Source organism: Triticum dicoccoides, chromosome 6B (genome assembly GCF_002162155.2).
Source record: "Triticum dicoccoides isolate Atlit2015 ecotype Zavitan chromosome 6B, WEW_v2.0, whole genome shotgun sequence".
In the NCBI taxonomy this organism is placed as follows: Eukaryota; Viridiplantae; Streptophyta; class Magnoliopsida; order Poales; family Poaceae; genus Triticum; species Triticum dicoccoides.
The window spans coordinates 218,111,742-218,120,157 of NC_041391.1; positions in this window are offsets into that span (position 1 = coordinate 218,111,742).

Consider the following 8,416-nt stretch of genomic DNA (forward strand, 5'->3'; position numbering starts at 1 on the left):
CATGGTAGACGCGACCATGATACAGGCTGCTGGCAGCCCTTGGATCTGAGATCAAACAGTTGCATGCTAAGTTGCTGAAAATGTGCAGAATAACCCTCTAGGATAGGATATTCACCCATAGGTCTAGAATCACGCCATGCAACCGTTTGATCTCAGATCCAAGGGCTCTCGGAAGCCCGTATCATGGGAGAATGGAAAGCCACTACCCTGCTGTTCGCACGCTGGCAGTTCGCTCCTACTCGTCCCCGCACGTCCTTCAATACTACGGTGGTTCGCTCCTAGTCGTCCCGTCCATTCACATTACGGTAGTTCCACTAATCCTAACCCTCCTACCAAATCCATGGCGTCCCAAATCTCCACGATCGGCGGTGAGTACAAGGTTAGAACCATCACTGGCGATGAGTTCGACGTCATCTACACCCATTCTTCCGCGACGGTGAAAGGATGCCTTTCTCGCTTCAGACGCATGTTCGAAGACCCAGATGATGAGCGGGTCGCTGGGCTAGATGTTGAGTACACCACAGTCCTGGGATGAGAGAAGGATCTAAAGGACGAAGAGAGGAAGAAGCCCGTCGTGATCCAGGTTTGCATGCATGACTTATGCTTGGTCTACCACATATGCCATGCCGACATTGAATGCCTAGATTTTAAGGACTTCCTCGAGAGCAACCTAGTCAAATTCGTTACTGTAGACTTTGGTAACGACAAAGAAGTCCTGGGTCGGATAGGCCTCGTTGTAGGCAACACCTTCGACCTCTAGAAGAATCGGCTGGTGTCCTCTCGCCAGCCTTCAATGTTGACCCTGGCAGGAGCCATGGTTCATCCTTCATATGGTAAACTGGAGAAACCTCCATACATGTTTCATCGTTATGCATGGCAACGGAATGTACTAGATATAGACCACATCTAGTACGCTGCAATGGATGGCTACCTTTATTTCAATATCTACAAGGGTTGGATGAAGAGCAAGAGCCAAGTGTGCGGTTCAAGCAAAGAAGTATCGGCCAAGAGGAAGAGGGACAAGGACGTGGACAAGGACTCCGAGTAATGTGGCAGTGTCGTTGCTCATGGTGGTTAATGCAGTGTCTCCGGCATAATTGCAAAGTTTAATTTCAGGTGTGCTTAATTTAATTTGAGGGGTGTGTTGTGCTGAGCAACTATGTTATGTTTCTTCTCATTACTTTAACTCTTCAGTACGTACATACTAGTATTTCTTACATTTCATCTTTTAGTTGGTATAGTACTACCACTCGTTTCTTCACATTATATACATACAATATATATGGCCAACATCATATAGCCAGCAGTTTAGTTGTCAAAGAATTTTAGGGTGCTTAGTTTTGTCAAATAATTCCAGGATGCTTAGTTTTATTTGACGGGTGGGTTGTGCTGGACACCATTATTGTGACTAGCCTTTTTAATAGTACTATATGCATAATTTGGCGACGAGCGCTCTGTATATGTACCACCTTTTTTTTTATTTTAAGTTTTGCTCCATGGCGCAATCCATCGATACTACTGTTGTACAAAAGTATACATCTTTTAAAAGGCTAGAGGGCGGGGCAGTCTAGCTCGGTCGGTTTCACGAGAGGCGAGGGCCTTTGTGATTTGACGGCTCATTACTGCTGTCAAATTGAATAGTACTGCGCCGCCCGTTGTACACCCGACACCTCCATTAAACCCCTCCGTTAAACCCGCATGCAAACCGAGAATCCTACTCCGGCCACACGTCCGTTCATGAGCAGGCCGGAATTAAACGCAACACCGGCCGAGCTCCTCCCGTACGCCCTCAGTTTAAACGAGGCCAGACGCCGGCCAAGCTCCTACCGTTCGCCCTCTATTTACACGAGGCCAGACAGACATCGGGTAAGAATCGCACCCCTCCGCCGCTCCCCCATCTCCTCCTTCACCATTTTCTCCACTCTTCCGATGGCTTCCGATGAGCCGTTCTCCGGCATATTACCTGGCTGGGTGGCCCACCGAGCCCTCCGGATATGGGCGACGCCGCTCGGTGCTTCACAAACCTCGCTTGGCCCGACGGAGCCAGTTGCCGCCCCAAGCAGGCGCGTGGTTCTGCAACTCGCTGCTCCAGTTCAGCTCGATGAGGAGTGGCGAGTTGCTCCACGCCGGCACCACGACGAGCATGCCGGTATGGGCGTCGTCGCTGCCGCGTCGTACCGTGCCACCAGTGTCTGCGGTGGCCACGCCTCCCGTGTCTATGAGTGCGCCTCCCGTGCCTGCGGCAGCACCATGCAGGCAGAGACAGAAGTCGGGTGCGTGGAGAGAGACGAGTCGGTGGCCAGCTTCTGCATGTCCGCCTCCATCATCGAGGAGAAGTAGAACACGGGAGGCCACCGCCACTTGGGACCCATGAAGTCCACCGCCGAGGCGACGACCGTGGATTCAGGTGGTTTCTTTGCTGCTTCGTCTCTTCCGAGGACCTTCGTCGACCCCGCAAATGTCTGACGGACATGAGGAAGACAAAGGGATCCGCGGGCGGCCATTTAGAACTAAAATAAGTCTAGATACATCCATTTCTAGGACAAGTATTTCCGGACGGAGGGAGTGTTAATTATACAAGAGAGCCGGATTGGCACCTCTTAGTTCATGTAAATGTAATGAAATCTATCATGTTTATATGAAGATCCGGCTTTTTATACGAAATCCTTCATGCTTATATAAAATCAGTCCATGTTTGCACGAATTTCATCTAGTTGGTTAGAGTTGTAAAAATGTATGTGAAAGCATAAGTGCTCCCTGGGTGGTTTTGGTAATTAATGTAAACATATCTCTTGTTGGACTAACACTTTTATTTAGTATGTTTCAAATAAGTTCAACAATGGAGTGGCATGGACTAAAGGATGTGGAACCCCTTCAAGATGCTAAGGACAAAGGATTGGCTCAAGCTTCAAGCTCAAGACTCTTCATTTTATATTTTAGTGATCTAAGATCACATTGAGTCTATAGGAAAAGTCAATACTATCAAGAGGGGATGAGGTGTTGCTTAATGAGTTTCTTGCTCCATAGTGCTTAGTGATATGCTCCAAAAACCCTCAACTATTTTCTCACATCCACATATAACCTAAACCTAAAGTCAAACTTGGCCCCACCGATTCTTTCTATCCGGCGCCACCGATTCAGATGTCATAGCCACTGCCACAAACCCTAGGCAAATCGGTCTCACCGATAGGGATCTCGGTCTCACCGAGATGGGATTGTAATATCTCTGTATCTCCATTATCAAAATCGGTCTCACCGAGATTGAGCAATCGGTACTACCGAAATTACAATGCAAACTCTCTGGTTAACTTATTACCAAAATCGGTCCCACCAAGTTTGAGTAATCGGTCCCACCGAGTTTGCCTGACCAACTCTCTGGTTAGCTTATTACCAAAATCGGTCTCACCAAGTTTGTGTAATCAGTCTCATCGAGATTATGTTATGCCCTAACCCTAACCATATCGGTCCTACCGAGTTGCATGTCGGTCCCACCGAAATCCCTAACGGTCACATTGTTTACTAAATCAGTCTGACCGAGTTTGTTGATTCGGTCCCACCAAGATTGGTAAATTGTGTGTAACGGTTAGATTTTGTGTGGAGGCTATATATACCCCTCCACCTCCTCTTCATTCGTGGAGAGAGCCATCATAACAAACCTACCCTTCCAACTTACCATTTCTGAGAGAGAACTACCTACTCATGTGTTGTGGCCAAGATATTCCATTCCTACCCTATGAATCTTGATCTCTAGCCTTCCCCAAGTTGCTTTCCACTCAAATCTTCTTTCCACCAGATCCAAATACTGTGAGAGAGAGTTGAGTGTTGGGGAGACTATCATTTTAAGCACAAGAGCAAGGAGTTCATCATCAACACACCATTTGTTACTTCTTGGAGAGTGGTGTCTCCTAGATTGGCTAGGTGTCACTTGGGAGCCTCCAACAAGATTGTGGAGTTGAACCAAGGAGTTTGTAAGGGCAAGGAGCTCGCCTACTTCGTGAAGATCTACTGCTAATGAGGCAAGTCCTTCGTGGGCGACGACCATGGTGGGATAGACAAGGTTGCTTCTTCGTGGACCCTTCGTGGGTGGAGCCCTCCGTGGACTCGCCCAACCGTTACCCTTCGTGGGTTGAAGTCTCCATCAACCTGGAGTACGATAGCACCACCTATCGGAACCACGGCTCAAAAATCAGTGTGTCTCCAAATTGCATTTGAAATCTCCAAACCCTTCCCTTTACATTCTTGCAAGTTGCATGCTTTACTTTCCGCTGCTCATATACTCTTTGCATGCTTGCTTGAATTGTGTGAAGATTGCTTGACTTGTGCTAAGATAGCTAAAATCTGCCAAAGACTAAAATTGGGAAAAGGCATAATTTTAATTGGTCAAGTAGTCTAATCAGCCCCCTCTAGACTTACTTCTCAAGATCCTACAAGTGGTATCAGATCTTGGGTCTCCATTGCTTTGGTTTAATCACCATTGGAGGAAGATGGATGAGTCTACTTTGGGGAGCCTTAGACATAGAGTGCCTATACTTGATGGAGAGTATTTTCATGAGTGGAAAAATGAGATGCTTGTAATTTTCAATCAATATCATTTGAACAAGTACATTGCTAGTCCTTGTGCACCTCATGTTGATCCTATGCATCCTACCCTTAATGAGTCGATTGACATGATTAGGAATGTTAGAACTGTTAATCTTATCACTAGAGGCTTGCCTAGAAACTTGATTGGAAAACCGCCTACTCTTGAGTGTGCCTACACTATATGGAAATTTCTTGAGGAGCGATTTCCTAATTATTCCTTGAAAAATCTGGATGAAATTCTTCATAAGTCTATTGCCTTGAGTAAGATGAATTCCAATGATCCTATGTTTGGTAATTGTCTATTTGAACTTACAAATCTTATGCGTGCCAAAGGAAATGTTGGAATTATTAGCGATATTATTCCCGAAGCTACTAGACTTCATAGAGGAGATTATTGTCAAACTCATACTAATGAGTCACCCTCACTAGGAATTGATCCACCACATGACGATGTTGAACATGGATACTATGATGAGGATGATGATGATGACTTTGATCTTGATGATGCAATGAGACACTTTGGTCTTATGGCAAATCTTTGGGGATATATGGTAGGAGGAAAGGAATGGGTTCTTGACAATGGATGTATCGATCACATGACCGGAGATAAAGACATGTTTCGTGAGCTTGCTGAAAATGATGGTCCTCGAAAGTATGTCACTTTCGGTGACAACTAGAAGGGTAAGGTGGTTGGCCTCAGTAAGGTGGCCGTCTCACATGACAGCTCCATTCAGAATGTTATGCTCGTTGAATCTCTTGGCTACAACTTACTTTTAGTATCTAGACTTGTTGATTTTGGCTTCAATGCCTTATTTACTGAAGAAGATTTCCAAGTGTTTCATAGAGACAATCATAAAATGGTCTTTACCGGTATACGTAGAGGTGATCTTTACATTGTTGATTTCACTAAAAAGGCTCAACCTAGAACTTGCTTCATTGCTAAATCCTCTAAAGGTTGGTTATGGCATAGACGACTAGGTCGCGTTGGCATGAGAAACCTTGACAAGCTTATTAAAGGGAATCATATCCTTGGTGTTAACGATGTCATATTTCATAAGGATAGACTTTGCAGTGCTTGTCAAGCAGGTAAACAGGTTGGAGGAAGGCATCCCGTGAAGAACATCATGACCACAAGGAGGCCACTTGAGCTACTTCACATGGATCTTTTTGGTCCCAATGCTTACAAAAGTCTCGGTGGAAATTCTTTTGGTCTAGTTATAGTTGATGATTTTTCAAGATTTACGTGGGTGTTCTTTCTCGGTGACAAATCGCAGGTCCAAAACATCTTCAAAAACTTCGCCAGGAAGGCTCAAAATCAGTTTGAAGTGAAGATCAAGAAAGTTCGCAGCGACAACGGAATGGAGTTCAAGAACGCAAATGTGGACACCTTTCTTGAAAAAGAAGGGATTTCACACGAGTTCTTGGCTACGTACACACCTCACCAAAATGGAGTTGTTGAGAGGAAGAACCGGACGCTCATCGAAATGGCGAGAACGATGCTTGATGAGTACAAGACGCCGAAGCACTTTTGGGCAGAAGCAGTTGAGACAGCTTGTCATGCAACAAATCGCTTGTATTTTCACAAGCTACTCGGCAAGACGGCATACGAGCTTCTCACCGGTAACAAACCCCAAGTTGGATATTTTCGAGTATTCGGCTCAAAGTGCTACATTCTTGATAAGCATCGTCGTTCTAAATTTGCTCCTAAGTCTCATGAAGGTTTTCTACTTGGTTATGGCTCAAACTCTCACATATACCGTGTCTACAACAGTTTCACCCGAAAGGTTCAGGAGACGGTAGATGTGAAGTTTGATGAATCTAACGGCTCGCAAGTAGAGCAATTGCCAATTGATGTAGGAGATAAAGACCCCTCAAAAGCAATCCAAGACTTGTCTATTGGCAAGATTCGTCCAACGGAGGTGAAGGAGAGTACCTCGTCCGTCCAAGTGGAAGCTTCTACTTCACGACAAGGTGAACCAACAGTTGATACGGAAGCATCCACAAGTGGGACACACCAAGATGAAGAAAACGAGGAAGTACATCAAGAACGTCAACAACCTCCTTCTCACCACGACAATATAACGGCAACGCCAATAATGAAGAAGGCCACGAAGAAGAAGAACAAGATGAAGAAGATGTTCAACCAAGACCCAAGCAAAAGCTTTCATGAGTTTGAGCAAGAATTGCCAAAGACCATCCCGCTAAGCAAATCTACAATGATATTCAAACCGGGAGAATCACTCGCTCTAAAACTTGTTTAGCTAACTTTTGTGAACATTATTCATTCATCTCTAGCATTGAACCTATGAAGGTCCAAGAAGCATTGGGAGATCCGGATTGGATAAATGCAATGCATGAAGAGCTACACAACTTTGAGAGAAATCAAGTTTGGACATTGGTTGAGAAGCCCGACAACAACCACAACATCATCGGTACCAAATGGGTGTTTCACAACAAGCAAGATGAAGATGGACAAGTAGTTCGCAACAAAGCACGTCTCGTCGCCCAAGGCTACACACAAGTCGAAGGTATGGACTATGGTGAGACTTATGCTCCCATTGCTAGACTTGAGTCCATTCACATCTTACTTGCCTATGCTAATCACCATGATATCACCTTGTACCAAATGGACATTAAAAGTGCTTTTCTAAATGGTGAAATAGAGGAGGAAGTTTATGTTAAACAACCTCCTGGCTTTATCAATCCTAAGAAACCCAATCATGTCTACAAACCACGCAAAGGTCTTTATGGTCTTAAACAAGCTCCTAGAGCTTGGTATAAATGCTTAACCAAGTTCCTTATTGAAAAAGGCTTTGAAATTGGGAAAATTGATTCTACACTTTTTACTAAAAGGGTTAATGGAGAATTATTTTTATGCCAAATTTATGTTGATGATATTATATTTGGATCAACTAACCCTCATTTTGGTGAGAAGTTTGGAAAGCTAATGTTGGAGAAGTTTGAGATGTCAATGATGAGTGAACTCAAATTCTTTCTTGGGTTGCAAATCAAGCAAACTAAGGAAGGTACTTCTGTCTCTCAAACGAAATACACTAAGGACTTATTCAAGAAGTTCAATATGCAAGAATGCAAAGGTATGTCTACACCCATGCCTACTAGTGGACATCTTGATTTGACCAAAGATGGTGAAACGGTTAATCAAAAGGTTTATCGCTCTATGATTGGTTCATTGTTATACCTATGTGCTTCACGTCCTGATATTATGCTAAGTGTGTGCATGTGTGCAAGGTATCAAGCTGCTCCTAAAGAATGTCATCTTAAGGCTGTGAAAAGGATAGTGAGATATTTAATTCATACACCAAATTTTGGCATTTGGTATCCTAAGAGGCCCTCTTTCGTTCTTGTTGGCTACTCCGACTCGGACTATGCCGGAGACAAGGTTGATAGAAAGTCCACTTCGGTACTTGTCAATTCCTTGGTAGATCTCTTGTGTCTTGGTCTTCCAAGAAACAAAACTCGGTATCCTTATCCACCACCGAAGCGGAATACATTGCCGCTGGTTCATGTTGTGCTCAATTACTTTGGATGACCCAAACTCTTAAAGAATATGGGATATATGTGAAACATGTTCCATTGCTTTGTGACAATGAAAGTGCTATCAAAATTGCTCATAATCCTGTGCAACATTCTCGAACTAAGCATATTGAAGTTCATCATCATTTCATTCGAGATCATGTTGCTAAGGGTGACATTAACCTTAAGCATGTTCGCACCGAAAAGCAATTAGCGGATATTTTCACTAAACCACTTTTTGAGAAAGTGTTTTGCAGGTTGAGAGGAGAATTGAACATCATTGATGCTTCAAACTTGGAGT